The sequence below is a fragment of the Erithacus rubecula genome (genome assembly GCF_903797595.1).
Source record: "Erithacus rubecula genome assembly, chromosome: 10".
NCBI lineage: Eukaryota > Metazoa > Chordata > Aves > Passeriformes > Muscicapidae > Erithacus > Erithacus rubecula.
The window spans coordinates 6,466,230-6,483,658 of record NC_136662.1 but is presented as its reverse complement, the minus strand read 5'-3'; the positions used below and the strand labels follow the sequence as shown (position 1 = coordinate 6,483,658).

At 36.8% G+C, this 17,429-nt stretch overlaps 1 long non-coding RNA gene across 4 annotated transcripts in view; it reads left to right on the top strand.

Annotated features, from left to right (window-relative positions):
• LOC306805654 overlaps positions 1-17,429 on the top strand; it is a 59,440-nt gene that overhangs the window by 16,911 nt on the left and 25,100 nt on the right. For all 4 annotated transcript variants that reach the window (XR_013775255.1, XR_013775256.1, XR_013775257.1 and 1 more), the window contains exon 2: positions 13,010-13,122. This is a non-coding gene — a long non-coding RNA (uncharacterized lncRNA). The remainder of the gene's footprint in view (positions 1-13,009; positions 13,123-17,429) is intronic.

The following is a 17,429-nucleotide window of genomic DNA, read 5'->3' as shown; positions in this document are numbered from 1 at the left end:
CTGGAGTGAAAAACACTCCAAAAAAGCTAATTACAACTCCAGTCTTTATTATTATAAGCAAAAGCTTTTGTGAGCTAGGGTTACAGTCCTCACTGCAGTATATTTCTTGTTTTTAAGTCTTTGTTATTCTTTTTCCACTGATTCCAACTCTTGAAAATAAAATTGTCTCAAAGCTATTAAAACAGCAACAAAAATGTTTAAACAAGACAATTTATCAAACTATAGTGCAAAGAATAAAATTCTGTTCATTCATTCCATCACCTCAATGGCCTTATAGCTGCTTTTTATCCATATGTAGAACACAATTCCAACACCAACATGACAATTAAACAAAACCTGTTAGTGTAGATTGAAAATTTTTATAAGCTTCCTTAAGGAAAAACCAAGCTACTGGTGAAGCCAGCAGGACATCCAGGTTCATCTGGGCTCCTGTTCCAATTCAGAATGATGTAATATGAGAAACTCCTCTTTGTTTATTCCCCGAGTCCCAAGCTCTGAGAAGCTGTGTTAGGACTATTCCCTTTATTCATCTTACTATAAACCAAAGCAGACAATCTTTTGGACGCTGCAATAGAGCAACAGAGAAATTTAGGTAGTTCTGTATGGTACATGATACACAGAGTAGTATATTACCCTCAAACTCTAGCAGCAGTAATTTAGATCAGGATACTGAAGTTAACAAACCTAAAACACCCATATTATCTTTTTCATCTCTGTAATTACAGTACAATTTCTGTAGGTATATTGATCTTTTATAAGCCTGCTAAAAAACAACTAATTATATTTTATTCATTCTCCTCTCTATTTAAGAAAAAGAGACTTAGCATAACTAAATTTTCTGGGCTCTGTAATCTCCACGTGACTGTGCTGCATTCTCTCCTCATGAAATGCCTGGCATCTTCTTGTGCCACACTTCTCAGCATAAGCTGCTTTTCTGTAATTCATAGGCCACTTCTGTACAGGGCCATTGCCATATTTAATTTCCAAAAGCAACTGTATGTGATAGAGCTCTCAGAAATGGAAAAAATGTGTCCTACTTTTAACTAAACAGAAAATGGCATTTCATCTTATAGCCCTGCCAGTGCACTTGCTCGTAATGTGATGTGTCACGTAGGTTGAAGTGAATTTCTTTGCCTCAAGGATCAAGTGCCACTTCTCACCATAAACGTAAGAAGATTTCACTTCATGTTTGACTCCTAATTCACAAGTGCAGTCTTTGAATATCGGCTTTTCTGTCAAGCTGGAGGATGGTGATTCATAAAGTTAAACTTCATGTGGAGTGGTACCATTTTTAAAGAAAACTCCTTCAGAAAACATTTCCAGGGATTAAAAGGGAATTTATAGTCAAAAAACAGACACACTGACTCCAAAATAGCTGTTTCTCATTTAGCAGTAAATCGAGTATTTCAGACAGATCTCTTCATTCTTCCTAAATTTCACTGAAATTCAAAGTAGAACAGGACTAGTTTTGAACTAAAAGTTTTGTGGGCTGGAAAAAGTGAGTTTTCTGCTTACCTGTGGTCATGAAATATTTATCAGTTTGCCAGTTAAAAAATATAGCAATGAATGGTATACAGTGATTCATTTCTTTATGTGAAGGACTTTGTATAAATTAGCAATCTAGCATTCAGTGGACACATGGATTCAACATACTGAGTAATGCTACTTTATCTCACCCTCGTACAAGAACAACAACGTGGCCTCCCACTAAGTTATTTAGTGCTTAATGTAGTGGGCCAGAAGCACCTCAAAGTTGTTTGGAATAACTAACAACTCAAAATAGAACTGAATATAAAATCTGTGGGAAATTTGCAAGCAATCCTACCTGCAACAGTACCAACCTAAGTAATTTACAGCAAAAAGCTTTCAGTCCATTTTGGACAAATGCAACTACTTACCCAACTTTTCCAATAAAATATCCAAAAAAGCTATTTAATAAAACATAACAATGCCCTAAGACCAATCCTCCAGGAAAGTATATTTACCACAATCCCAGATCCAAATCTACTTTTCAGGTGTTTTAATAGAGAATTGCAATTGCTATGAGTTATGCAAATTTATTCAGGGATTGGAAGGATGACTTTTGGACTTTGATTAGTACAGTTTGGTGGGAGGAAGAGGAAAATAAATGAGATTCAGCTCTATTTTAAAAATAATTCTGCGCCAGAAGATTCCCCTATCACAAAACAGGTGATACCTGCAAGAAGCTGGAGAAGATAAAGATTTTCCCAGCCTCTGCTTATGAGCAAAGCTAAGCCAACGTGCAGCTGACAAAGGTACCTGAGACCCTTTTGCAGGGCCTTTGGAACCTTCATCATGGTATTGTAGATAAGAATGTTAAAGAGATGCTTCCCTTCCTGAGACATCTTCAGCCTTTATCAAAGTTATTGCAGGCTGCCATTTTCCAAGCCATACTAGTGTGGCATTTGGTACTGACTGCAGGGGACTTCTCATGAAGAAAACTCCGTGTTTCATAGGAATTTGCAGAAGAGCCTTTAAGCACAGCCTTCATCTTCCATTTTAAAGCTATGAAGAGGCCAAGGTATACACTTTAAAAAAAAATTTAAAAGGAGGGGGGAATGTTTCAGAGTATCTTCAAATTTTTGTCTTTTTGAGTGTGGAAATAATAAAAAAATACAAGTTCAAAACCTTTAAGCATTTTGAGCTATCATCAAATTTATGTCAAATCCCTTAAGAGAAATTTCTCACTGTGAATCATGTTCTGGGCTTGCTTTTGTTTTAAACACCAGGAAGTTGCCTCCCAAGTTAAAATGCTGGTTTGTTTATTACAGTATCATTTAAAAAATACTGTCCAACAAAAGATGCATTTCTTTACAAAGACACAATACCATTCAATTTGAAAGGTTTATATGATTTAAAGAGAGACACACAAATATTTAACAAATATATATCTTCCTTTATCAAGTGGAAGCCAAGTACATGGCAGCATGCTTGGGAATAGAAGGTGGAGGATGACCAAAATTTCTTTCAATGGATTCTCATCAAGGTTAGAGATCTCCAAATTGAAAACAACAATAACCCCCACAAAAGCCTCTCCAAAAAAACAAAGAAAAACACCTGTAAAACCTTAATGCACACTATTTTATATACTTAAAATAATTCTGGTACTTTAGGCTGTTGATTTTTGTCTTTACATGAATTTTTACAGGAGGTTCTCTACATATTTTAAGGCAGAAGGATCAGGGTAACACTTTTAAAGAAATGAATATACATTTCTGCATCTTTTAGTGATTAAGAGGGAAAATGGTTTTAACAGTCAATCAAAAAGAGTTACAAAAGGAAGACAAAGAAGTTCAGTTCACTAAGTACTGCTTGTCTTTGCAGAGAGAAATCGTCTGGAAGCATTCAAAATGCAGAGTTGAAGCACTCTTCTGCAATATCAGAACTGAGTGTCATGAGACAAAAATGTTTTTGCTGGATAGAGAGTGATTTGAAAGTTTTCCTCCTAGTTGAAAAGAATTGACATGTACCATTGAAACCAATGAACCAGCACCACTGGCCAGGCTGTAGATCTGCACAGCAGCAGCACTGCCCAGGCCATGCCCTGCTCTGCTGCTTGTACTGTGCAGCTCCTGGTGGAGGAACAAACAAAAGGCCAAATAGTTTCAGCCAGCCAGAAGCACCCCCAGTGTGTCCCAGCCATGGCCTTACTGCTGCTGAGAAGCAGATTGAAACTCTGAAAGGGAAACAAGGTGGAGAAGAAACTTTGACAAGTATGACCTGCCCTAACTTGAAGGCAAGAAGCATTTAAATGTTAATGTCTATATATGCTAATTTAATTAGCAAAATGAAGTATTGTATGCCATACTACTTAAAAAAACCAAGACTGACTGCATACACCAAAATATTAATATATATTATATCTAATACTTATTTCATAAGTATTATATACTTATGAAACACATTTGCCACATCTGTCCCACTTTCTGTAATGACTTCAGGGAGGAAGTACTGTACAGAGCCTGGCAAAAAAAAGGGTAAAATTATTTAACAGAACTCCATTCCCATACCATAACTGAAGACTTCTACTACACCTGTGTCAATAGTATAGTCTAATAAAACTGAGAGCTTTAAAAAAAGTAAAAAAAGAGCACAGGATACTTAAAAATGAGAATAGGACTTATTCTTTGTGGGAATAGAAAATTATCTCCTTTCGGGGGGAAAACCAGTGGAAGAGGAAAGCATCACTGTCTTGTTCTACATCCCTATAAGTTTTATTTTTAAAAAATAAATCCATTTATTTAACTGATCACTTTATATTTAGGCCACCTGGGAGAAATAATGCTTCTGGAAAGGTGCAGTCCAAGGTAGCTACGAAACCCTTTATGAGAACATTTAAGTAAAGAAATAAAAATCCTGTTTCACCCTCTTGTATTTTTATCTCATGGCTCTTCAAAAAATACAAGTAGCTGTGTTTAAAGGAGTGAGAACATGAGGCACACTGACTTGGTGAGTCTGAACTTAAACTAGGACATCAAGAAATACAGCAGCAGGTATTCCCTTACTCTTCTGCTGCCAAAAAAAAGATGAAATTCTACTATTTCTTCCTCTGATTACAGTGGTGCACTTGAGTTTCTAATGGCTAAAGAGGGTATTACAGGAAATTTTACTCTTTTTTTTTTTTTCTTCCCAATTACTGTTTAGTGTAAAGCAGAAGTTTTAATTTCCAGAATCTGCATGTGAAGTATTGACATTTCTTTCCATTTTTGACCTGCGATGACTGTCACAATAGTGAGAGCACAGTGAGGGCACTGCCCCTCCTTCTGAACCCCTTGGAGGATGCAGGACAGAAAGACCTGGGGGAGGCAGGAGGCTCTCCTCTCTACAGCATCACTGAAATAAATGCAGCAGTAAACGTCTGTGCCTTTCAAAGGTCTTTTCTACGTTAGCATCTATCTTCTGTTCCCTATTTTACAAAGAAGAAACTGAAAGTCTAAGCCTCTTTTTTAATTGAATCTCCAAAGTGAACACCTTTTAAAATTAAATGCCTGAACTCACATATCCTATTGGCTATCCTTGGATTTTATTACCTGATGGCAGTTCAGAACACTTTTTATATTTCACTTCTGTTCTGCTTGCTGACAGCCTGGAGAGCTTTTGCACACACTAGGCTAAACTTTCCAGAGGCAGCCAATAGCAGTCCTGTTAAAAGAAACTTTGGGGCAAATTCTTTGAGTCTTAATGCATCTGCTTGCTTCTACTTCAACACTTTCACAGCAATTTACAGTATTTTCACCCATACAATCGTTATTTAATTTTAAAGGAGGATGAATAGGAATATCTTCTTTAAACTGTATGCCAAAGTAAGTTTATTGCTTAAAAGCAATAAGCAGAGCTTTCCAACTTCTGTGAATCAAAAAGATTTTCAAAGACTTCCTACAGAAAATGTGAAGCACCAAAAAAATAGACTATTAACATATTTAAATAATGGTCTGGAATGTAATTAGAAACTTTAATATTTGAAGTTGAATGAAAATTAATTTTCCTTTACTTTCTTCTAGATAGGTTTCTTATAAGGAGCCTTCTGTTGAAGCAGAAATAAATCTTCACCTTTAAAGTAGACAATATTTAAAAATTCTGGAGAAGGGATGAACCAGGTCCAATCACAAGCACACACAGCAAGAAAAAAGTAATTAAAATGCTAAAGTAATGCTAAAAGTAATTAAAAATCCTACAGGACAAAAAGAAATATTGCATTAGAAGTTGAGGTATAATCAGGGTACCTACAGTTACTTTGAACCTTGCGACTTTAATGGAGTAGGGTTTAGATAATACCTTATTAAAGAGAGTCTTCATTCTTTTGGAAAAGGGCACAAGATGATCCCTACAATACCACATAAAATAAACAGGAAATCTAGATAATATCCTGGAAACTGCTAGTTATAAAGAGTTCCACTTGGAAACTATGTACTATAAGATTAAAGATAGCAAAATGTTGCCACAATACCTACCTAGTCCTGTTAGAACTGCAGCTTTTCATATCAGCACCTTTGAGATTAAACTGAGGTAATATCAGGAATCTTACTCTACATTAGTCTAATATTTACTATAGCCATTAATCTCTCTGAAATATGCATTTAAACAACCTACATGTACCAGTGCACACAGCTCTGGTAATATATAATCTGACAATTCAAAGAATTCAAACTGTTCACTGATGGATCACCTTTCTTTCTAAAAGAAGCACGCTGAACATGGGAATTTCCTTCTTTCTTTAACGCAAAACCACATAAAAAACTGAATACAAAGATCAGGCTCAATACAAGAATATTTTGTGGGATATTATACGTGAGTTTGGTATTAAAGAGACTTGTATATTGTTTCCTTTCTAATTAGAAAAAATTCTTACTCTATATGCTGCACATAATAGATCTAGACAAATGACTTTCAAAGGTCCAAAATAAATGAAAAACTAATGCAATTTTATTCATAGCTTTGCTGTGCAGGGTAACTTTTTTGTGGTAAAGCAAAAGCCCTGTTTCCACAATAAACTTCATTGGAAACTCAAAGAATTTTTACAGTTCTGAGCTAGAGAAAAACTTGATAAAATACCTTATAGGTACCCTGAAAGTGCACCTTCAACAGTTGCCTCTGACTTTTCCCTGTTACAATAGGCATTTGAAGTGACATCTGAGCTATTTATTTTCAGTAAGGAGCCAAGCACTTGTGTCAAGTAGTACCACATTCCGCAGGTTGTCTCATTTAAAAGCTGTAAGTCTAGCTAGATATTGGCATGCATGATTCAAGGGGACAGAACTCAGTACTTAGCAGGGGAGAGAAAGGCATTTAGAAGATAACAGAAGTCCAATTATGAACTGTGAAAAATACAGAAACTCACTGAGGAAAATGGGAGAAGCCTATGCTTAAGGTTAGATGCATGTGCTCAAAAATCTCACTTAATCAGTCAACAATAAAAGAATAACTGCCAGAAAACATTTTAACCTGACAAGGTATTGCAAACAGCATGGTCGTCTTTTGGGATATAGTCTGTTGCTTTCATAGTATACAAGCTACAGTCGGTGGAGAAAGTTATGGAATACAGTGTTGGGGTGTCTTTGAATTTACTGAATTCCTTCCAAAATGCCTTATGGTGGACTATTTAGTATTCATCACCACACTTCTGTGGAGCAACGGCTGTTAATCTTCTAAAATATACAGAAAAGGAAAAATCATCAGCTCTACAAACAAGCTTATTTTGTCCTATCTTGTCATTTTTAGCAGAAAGCCCAACAGCTCACCTACGGGGGGAAATTAAATAGCTAAAGCAGGAATTTACTGTCCAGCGTATCTAAGAATCAGCAAAATAAATTCACTTTTCTTCTCTTTTCAAGGTCAGCACCAAGATGACAAACAGTCTTTATTACACAGTTGTATCATATAGTCAGCACGCCAGACGATGAACCCATAATTCAACAAGCCCAGACTTAAGGTCCAGCACAAACACAGAGTTAAATGAGCTTCCTAGTACTTCTGAATATTGCATTCAGTCATTGCTGCTCCCTAGGAAAACAACCAATCCCCCAGTCACACAGACAGAAACCTCCTCCTTTTCCTGTGCCTCCAACCTCCCCCTCCAGTGTAACCCAAAAACCAAAGAAATCAGAAGTATGGCAGGCAAGGGCAAGGCAGAATTTCTGTGCAATGTGGGGTTACTGAAATGAACTTAACAGCTCAGTGAGATAAATAGCACTGCTCTGGTTTTACACTGCTACAGAAGAGATGGGGGTCTAACTCCCCTTCTGTTTAACTGATTTTAACAAGAGGAATTGGGAGGGGGAGAGAAGGGTTTCCAACTACTTTCTGAAAAGGTATCTTTGAAGGGAAAATGCAGTCTTCAAAAAGGAAGAAAACTGAAAGCTTTTCCTCAAGTTTCCTTTAATTTATTATCTTCCTAAAATATATATACAGTTTGTTCCAGGAAATGTCTGAAATGCCTTCTGGTAGCTTTTAAATAAACATGAAAATCTCCTTTTGAGTTCAAAGAATTTCAAATAATGACAGGGGAAGAGTTCTTGGACTGTAACACAGATGTAAACAAAGGTCAAGAATCACTCTCAATAATTAAAATGCATTATCATTATTTTTTTACTTTTAATCTGCTATATAGTAACTGAATTAGACATAAGCAAAGCTCTAATGTGCCTTCACAGTGATCTTTTCCTGTACACTAAAACCAAGAGACCTCAGCTACATTTCTCAGGCAGGAGCTAATGTTTCTGGGTACATGTTACTGTTTCTGTTTCATTTGTCAGTAAAGCCTTATTTACTTGCTTCCTGTTATTAATTATGGGAAACAGGATCTCTTCAAACTGTAGGAGAGGCTCTTTTAACTCCTGTCTAGACTTTTCAAGACAAAATATTGATGAGCCCTTTAATGTTTGTGCAGTGACACAATCTGAGCAAAAAAACCCCCATCGTTACCTCAAACAGCTTAAGGCTCCTTATCACACATTCACAAAAAAAAAAAAAAAAAAAAAAATCCTTTAAATCACATCCTTATTGTTAGTCACTGAAGTAAGGTTTCCTTTCATAGTTGGATACTTTTTTCATCTGTCACACTGATTAATTAACAGCTCACAGTATGAGCCCCGAGCTTAAATAGCCTACTGAAACGAGGAGGAGAGATCAACGTTAATATTCCATAAAAAGCTGAAGAGGAAAAATGCTTTCCTTAGTATGAAGGGATCTGTCTTCTAATAATAATAAAAAAAAATTAACTAATTTCTGTTTGGTTACATTACATGAGGAGATGAAAGCACCCAGCTTGCAAAGGAAGATTGCAGGAAAGGATTAGGACAAAAGTTAGAAAAGACTAGCATTTTAAATTAAACTATTGGTTGGAAACAACAAGTCTTCAACACCAGTGAAGTTATGTTCATCATCATTAAGAAAAGCCCATTTATCAGCACACAATGAAGAAATCTATAATAAACAGTACCATTGCCTGTAAAGATCTATGGGGAGAAGGCATGCAATTAAATGAAATGGAGAGTTAAAACCTTAAAGCTAAAGCTGGTTTTAGCCAAAGCATTTGCTCTCTCACACACACCTCTTTCCCAAACTGTTACAGTCCAGCAATTGTTTCAAGAGTTTGACTTTCAACAACTGCAAGTTCTCCCCCTTTTTTAAGCCCCTCCAGTACTGCTGAGTGGGCAAAAATTACAGATGCAAGAAAAGCTGACAAATGAGTGCAAGGCCCCTCCTCTCCAGTGCCTCAACAGTCAGAGCCCCTGCCAAAACATGCCTGAAAGCTAGTGAGGAGACAAAGACACAAAGATTCCATTTTTTTCAGGGAAAATAGATTTCATGTAGAAACTACTAGGGAGAAGAATAGCACAGTGGCACGTATGTAATCTCAAAAGCAGAGCAGGAATGAATGTTTCAAGAAAAAGTGAAATTATATTTGCTTATTGAGTAAGCTCAACAAATACTATTTAACACACGATTCTTTAAACTGCAAAGTGCTACAGGGGGTAGGAGGGAGAAAACTCCCATAAACTCAGAAAAATATTTTCAGTCATGGAGAACCTTCAGTTTAACATGATCCAAACTAAGAGTTCATGGCTGTTGCTCTAAATCATCTCCTGATAATGCCGTAGTACACAACCAAAACAAAGTAAATCCAGCTTTTTAGCCCAAATCTGTTCAGCTGTGTTTAATATTAAAAGATGCTTCCCCCAGGCTATCATTAATAAAGTTGCAATGAGTTTAAAAGCCTGGCACCTAGGCACATCCAAGTTTTCACTCTTTTCATACCAAGTTTACTACTTTCATGACTGGCACTCCTCACTGAGCTGGAACAGGTTTGCCTCTGAGCAAGGAGAGCAGCAGCGAGGTGAATGCAGGCAAGCAGAGCAGGAGAAAAAGCAACAACAGATTTCTCTTCGAAACTCAAAGAGAAAAGCTGGGGGAAAGTCCAATTTATGGTGGGAAGATTTGGGACAGCTCAAGATTCTCACTAATTTAAAAATAAAAAGGATGTTCACAACAGCATATAAGATTAGAAACTATTGTTTTAAGTGTGATTCCAGTCCTTTAGGACTCAGTGGGAAAATCAGCGACTGTTAAAAATAACAGATGCTCCCACCAGACAGGCAGTTTAGGAAGTAGAGGTGTAAAATGGCGTTTTAGTCATCAGAAAGGTTCTCAAAGTTCTCCCAGCTCTGATAATTAGTGCTCATCAACATGCAGCATTCCTACAAACTCTTTGCTTGTAATACACCTTTCCTTTGTCTTATGGGAGGCTGCTTCTACAGAGGCACTCAAATTCAGCCAAAGTCTTCCAGTCTTTCAGCAGAACACTAACACAGTATAAACAGAACAGAGAAAATGTTTATATAATAAACATTCTAAAAATGTGAATAGACAGGTTTGTGACTGAGGATAAACAACTGCTGAGAGCACTCTAAAAAGACCCCCAAGGGCTCTCTGCCTAGCAGGAAGAACCACGGGCAGGGAGTTGAGCTCTCTGCTGGGCTCACCCCCTCCTCACCCTCATGTTCCTCTTCCTTCATCACGAGGATGTGGCACATTCTGACTCTGAACCCAGGTGCGGCCTCTCTTCCCTTTTGTCTGCTCCTGAACACTTCTCTGCCAAAAGACTGAAGAAAGAAAGCACTGGTAGTCCTTTGACTAACTAATAAATCCCCTTCAGGATATCAATACTGATTGTTACAGGGATTTGGGATAGTCCAGAAATATTAATAAAAAAAGCCCCAAACCAAAACCCAATCCTATTATCCACATTATACCTGAGGTGAAGTACCAGGAACATCAGAAAACTTGAACACTGACCACTTAGTTTAAAATACACATTCAATTTTCATGAAATTTCCTCACATTCCTTTAGCTGATCGCACTATCTTCCCATTTGCTGAGTCTAGCATATTCTAACACTTCATAGCCAGTCAGTATCTGTACTGTTTTGGGGGGTTTTATGCATTTTACCATCCAAACATGACTCAGCCCATCCTAAATGCATAGCTGTGTCCATTCGGTCTCCATTCTTGACCAGACCAAACCACTTTCATTTTGTCAGTACAAAGAGATCCTAGATGTTATGTACTGTAGAGATGAAAAAAAAATCATCTATCTCCCAGTCTGATACACCTATTGACACATTCACCTCACTTCAAATTCTCAAACTGAATCACAAACTCTTCCTCTACCCCACCCACCCTGAAAGTAGAACAGCTGTATTTGTACACATAGATAAAGAGCAATATGACTGCCTGATTTCCAGGAATATTCCAAGATAAAAGAAGATTTAGTTCTGAGGTTAAATTCTATAAATGCTAATAGCAGAGCTATATGAAGAAAAAAAGAAAGGGCTGCCATTAATGACTTAGATTAAGAGAAACAGTGAATGAAATAAGATTTATGAACAGTCACAAACATTATCTTATACAGCTGGTAAACTTGTTCTTCAGAGCATCATTACAATCTTTACAGAGAAAACTCAAGTTATATCAGATTATAGAAAGAACACAGCAATGAAAAATATTATCGCTTGATTTCACGCATGTTCCATCACTCACCTAACACTATCCCTATCTAAATATTTGTAAAGATTACTTGAAAATCAAATGTTAGCATTATTTCAACCTATAGAAGCTGTTGAAAGTCAACATGAAACCTTTCATCTGTCTAGTGTCTGTTGCTGCAACTGAGCTCATTGCAATGGCCGTGTGTCCAGGCAGCGTGTGGCACAGGGCTCGGAAAGGAAGGAGACTTATGTTTGACTTGGCACTGGTACAGCACAGGTCTTCAGCGTGAAATTTATTAATGGGCATTGTGTAATTAAAGCACTGTGATTTAATGCCCTGAGGGGTGATGGGGCTTTTTTTATGTCCTATAAAATAGACAAATAAAAAATGCGAGACTTTTTTAAGCTATTCAAAGAATTCAAACGTGTGTGTTCCTCCATTAATCATAGCAAGGATGGCATAGCTGAACAAGATGGATCCGAAATTCTCAAAATGTCTTCCACGAAACCACAAGATAGTCAATACTAGACACCAGGTTTTCTGAGAACATGCTATGTAATTATAGTATTCTGCAAGGCCACAAGTTCTTCAAAAAGTAACCATTAGATCACTGAAAAGTATAGATTTGAAAAATATCTTTTTAGATCTAATATACCATACTTACTTAGAACTAAACTTGCTTAAAGGAGTCCAATTTAATAAAGTGGCTTTGAGAAGCAACACAAATATTTGTTACTTGAGCTCTGGTATTTTCTTTCCTGAATGACAATTTAGAAGGCTTTGAGAATCCCATCACCTAACCCACAGGATTTAGGGACAGGGAGAGGCATTTATGTAGTTCCTCCGGTGCTTTTGAATATCACAGGCTGAAACTGGAATAATATTCAGAGCTACTAAAAAAGTGCAGGAGTGGTGCAGGTTTCATTAGGATTGGTTCACATCAACAATAAACATCAGAATGTTACCTAGACCTATGTTTCAGTAGTTAAGCAGGATTTATTTTCTGTAACAGAAAACTAATTCAGAAGTACACTATGAAAAAAATCCAACACACACAGGTCTAGTATTTGATTTTTCAGAAACTGATCTTGACAACTGATCTGTAGCACTGCAAAATAATCCTGGAGCTCATTTTCCGGCAATTTTTTATTGTACTGTATGTCTAAATGATCCCACATGAACAGCAAGTCAGAACAGCATGTAAAAAAATACCACTGATGTAACTACTTATGATGTTTAAGCTATTGAAAATATAAGGCTTATTGACAGTATTGTGTCACATCTTAATATTCTGAATAATCTAATTTCACTTAAAACTAGCTTGAAGCAAAACTTATTTTATCTGAAAATCTGAAGAAAAAGTACAGATTGCACAAAACCACTAAGACCGTTACATCGACACTAGTGATTTTTCCTTGGGGAAAGTCAAGATGAATTATTGGCTGATCTATTGGACATACCCTAAAATATCAAACAAAATTCTTTATTTCTTTGTCTTCTAGACAAACCACCACAGAGCTGCAGACCAGCAATGAAGAGAGCTGAGGGCAGTTCGACCAACATCATCAGTGTCAGTTCCAAAGAAGTCGATGAAACACGTAATCGAGTCTCCAAGGTACATCCCAGAGATTAGTTGCTGTGCCATTCAATTAGTAAATGATTAAAACAAGATGTTTTCTTAGATTACATTAAGGTACTGGCAGCAGGGAGGGCTATTGCTTTGCATGGAAGAGTCTACCTCCCCAGATTACATTGTTTATTAACACATCATTAACAGTGCGCCACCTCAGCCAAATGATCAGTGGTCTCAGGTACAAAGTAAAGATCATTACAGAACTCCACCACCTGCCTCATTTGAGTAAATCAAGTAAGCACATCTGAATCACAACTGAACAAAAATATTCAAGTGCCAGTTTTCATCTTCAGCTTTGTGCCTTTTTTGCTGAGCTCATGAGCCTTCTTCTGAGGAATCAACAAAACCACGTAAAGATAGTGTTAAACAGAGAAATTCTTGAAACTGAAACGTTTTTCTTTTCAAAAGAACAGGACCACAGGTAAATTATGCCTTTTAATACAGCACATGAAAATTTCAATTATGGAAATCATTATTCTAGGCACTATGCGCCATTTTATATTCCCAGCAGGATGTTTTTCATCTCATCAAGAGTTTCCAAGGCTGTTTAGAGCTCCTGTATATGCAAGACACATTTAAGGGCCCCCAAGAAGATCTGTTAATTAAAAAGCCTAGTCAAGTGGTCAGACAGACTGGAACTTGAGGATTATAGGTAAGAGGGATGAAATGAAGGCTTGGAAATTATAATTTCTCTGTCTGTGGTAGCAGCCAAAGCAGCTGTTATAAACTGAGCAAATTAAAGATGTGGCTGACTAAGCCAGCAGTCTGGAAACAAGACATTGCAAAACATAACAGCAAGTCCTCTGCACCCCACCAAAAAGCCAAAAGTGCTGACCGTTTCTTTTTTACTCTCTCTCTTCCTGTTATTCTGATCTGTCACAAATATCCTCCAGCTGGTACCCTTCCAGCCCTTGTTCACGAGTTCTAGCTTCCCACCCCCATCTTAGGGAGTTAGTAGTAATTCCCAGGACTGTGGACAAGTGCTCCATAGTGGGAGTAGTCAGCAAACAAGAAAGGACATGTTTAAAAGAAGAGCAGGTGAAATAACAGAGTTGAAGTTCTATTCTTTTCTTTTCTTTTTTTTTTTTTTTTTTTTTATGAGAGTTTTTCATGTAAAAACAGTCTTCTCATACTGAGCAATATTTATCATTCCTTGAGAGCTGTTTCATCTGCCCAGTACAGTCAGCATCTAGGTATAGAAAGGTCTCCAAATATAAAAGCCAGATTGGCACTACACTTTCCAGATACATTTATTGTCTTGTAATGGACTATTTTCAGGGAAAAAATCCAAACAATCCAACCTTTTTTCTTTCTACATGTTCTAGTCTGTTTCCACAAATATTTTCAGAAGGGCTAAAAATAGTTTTGCCATGAGCTACTGAGGTTATACATATTTTTTATGATCTATTAATTACTGCATAAATTAGTTACTTAGGGACCCCCAAACAGCAGATATGGACTTCCTTTTAGAAACAGAATAAACATTAGTTGCTTTGTTTAGACAGCTTTTGGCCAGCATTGCCACACTAGAATTTGTCTCAATTTATATTAACAGAAACTTGTGGCCTATTTTTTATCTCATTTTATACATAGTGAGTGAATACCTCCCAATCTATTTCGTCTACGTTTATTTGTATTGAAGACAAATTCATAATTTCAGTTTTGTGTTGAATTTCTAAGTGTTACCATTACAATACTACACTAACAGTACTGTTAATAATATTGCTGCATTGAAACGTTGCATCTGATTTGAGGCACACTTCAATCCCTTTGCAAACAATTATTCATTAAATACATTTGAAAACTGTTTATGAGATTCATACCATAAATCTTTAACAGACACAAAATTGATACAGGCAAGCTGAGTACTCCATTTTTTATCAGAAATTAGTTTTAGGTGGCATGGGGCCTTTGTCTGATGCTTTTACCTGAAACAAATCAATTGCCATTTTGTATTTTCATATAAGTCTAAGAGCATGAGAGAAGAGAAAAAGAATTCTAAAGGTTAAACCCCATGTTCAGCAGTCTCTCCCCCGCCCCTCTGTTATAGTGGGTATTTGAGGAGGTTCTTTACATCCCCTCCCACACAGTTTCTCTGCTTCATAAGCAGAAAGCAGCTGCTGGTTCTTTCAAGTCTAGCGGTTAGTTGACATTTACCAATAGTTTATGGTTTTCATTCTACCTTCACAATGAAAAGAGCTAGAATATCAGTTTTAAAGAGTCTAAATCTTTACATTTCTAATTCCCCCTGCCCAAAACTTGAGGGGGCTGCATCCAAGGTTTTTGGTGCAACATAAGGGATTAAAACAATGCTGTGAACCAGCACAGAGAATAGGACCAATGGGTCCTGGCTTTACTGCTAAAATTCCTTCCCCTGGAAAACACCTCGGTGCTACTCTTGACCAGTAGTGCAATTCAATTATTTCCTTTTCAATCCCACTATCTAAAAAACTGCTGTATACAATGTTGGTTACATATTTGACTTGACAAACTTGTCAGCGTTATTTAAAAAAACTGCTGTAATAAAAAGAAAAATCTTTCATATACCTATGATATGATGCTTTGATGGTAGAGATGGGAGGAATGAGAAAGGTGCAGAATTCATCACAAAAAACACTATTTTCCAGAGCAGGAAATAAAAACCCAGCTGAAACATAGAAGGAAAGATGTTATGTCCTGCAAACACTGCCTAGCACAGTCATGTGAAAGGTTACCCCCTACAGTTTAATTCCCTTCTCCAGGCACAGGCAGACACAGGTTATGACACAGTCCTGACAGCTGACTTTGCTCACAAATAAATGCACTGACACGATGCTGTTTAAAGTTTGTCTTTCTGAAATTTATCTCTAAAATAATGAAAATTATGATTTGTTAAATACATGGAATTATTATATCAAAATAGAAAATGAAAAACGGTACTTTACTGGCCACTATTTCAACAGTGGAATACTCTTGCTAAAATTATTTTCAGATTTGCAGGTATTTTGAAATTTTGATTATCAAAATGTAGTCAGGGATGGCTCTCTTTTAGGGCAAGTTTATATCCAAGAGAATCAGGAAAACAGAAGTGATCTGATAAGCAAAATTCCCTCCAAACCAGGAGGTTAAAAATGCCATACTTGTAGTTGTTAACAGCGTGCTAAAACCCCCAGTAAACCTGAACTCAGAAGTCAGTTAGTTAGTAATACCGTGTTTATGTCACGGGCTTTTTCAGAGGAGAAATCCAGAGTACAAAAGCCTTTTATCTGACGATATTTACTAACAAAGGGTTTTAAAGAGGTAGCATTAACAGGACTGCTGTAGATGCAAAAAGAACCTTGGAACATACAGTTACTGGATGGCTCCAAACTTCACATAGTGTGTTTAAAGACATAAAAGTAAACCATCCCAGAGGGCTCAGCACACGGTGCAAGAAAATGCCATACTGTTTTTTCCAGGTGTAGGTCAGGACGTTTGAAGACATCTATGACTGAACTGGGTTTCTTCTTCCTAAATCAAGGCTTCCATGGCTGAACATCACAGAGGCAGTTATAAAAATCATACTGGCTCACAACATCTGCAGTTTGCTGCACACATGTTAAACAGGCAGCTCTAAAAATTATAAAAACATGTCAAAGCAAAATGAAAAAGTACTTGAACAATTTCACATCGATAGCAGGAAGAAAACATGGAAAAACCTTTTCTACAGGTCAGCAAGCTAAAGCAGTAAAAGAAAAAGCAGTTTGCAGCAATCCACACACAATAGGTCTTGAGCATTACTTCCTTTTATCATGTGTTGCACTTATGGGGCACTAGATTTTTCTAAACAGCAACCAAAGCATCCTTTCAAGTCCATCCAACAAACATCTGAATGACACAGCAGACTGAAATATCTCAAAGAGATCAAACATACACACCAATGGCTACCTCTTGTTCCCTTGAATTAAGAGTGAAGAACTTATTTGGAAAGCAGAATCTAATTAAAATATATCTTTTCTAAAGAATAAAAGAGAAAAGCACCAGTCTTTAAACAAGGTAGAAACTCAGCTGGAGATGGACTGAAGTGTCTGTTTCTTTTTGCAAAGTAGTTATTCAGAAGCACATTCAAAACCACATTTAAGTGATAAACATTAAAATATGAAGTACTAAAAATGAGGATCATGGGAGCATGATCCAAGGACCACCTTTCTTCCCTCACTGATAGAAACTGCAGAGAAAATCAGATATATCTGTATGCAAGTACATTAAAAATAAAGAACAGTAGTATCTTAGCACACATGCTTTTAGACAGACATTTGACTGATTTCAAT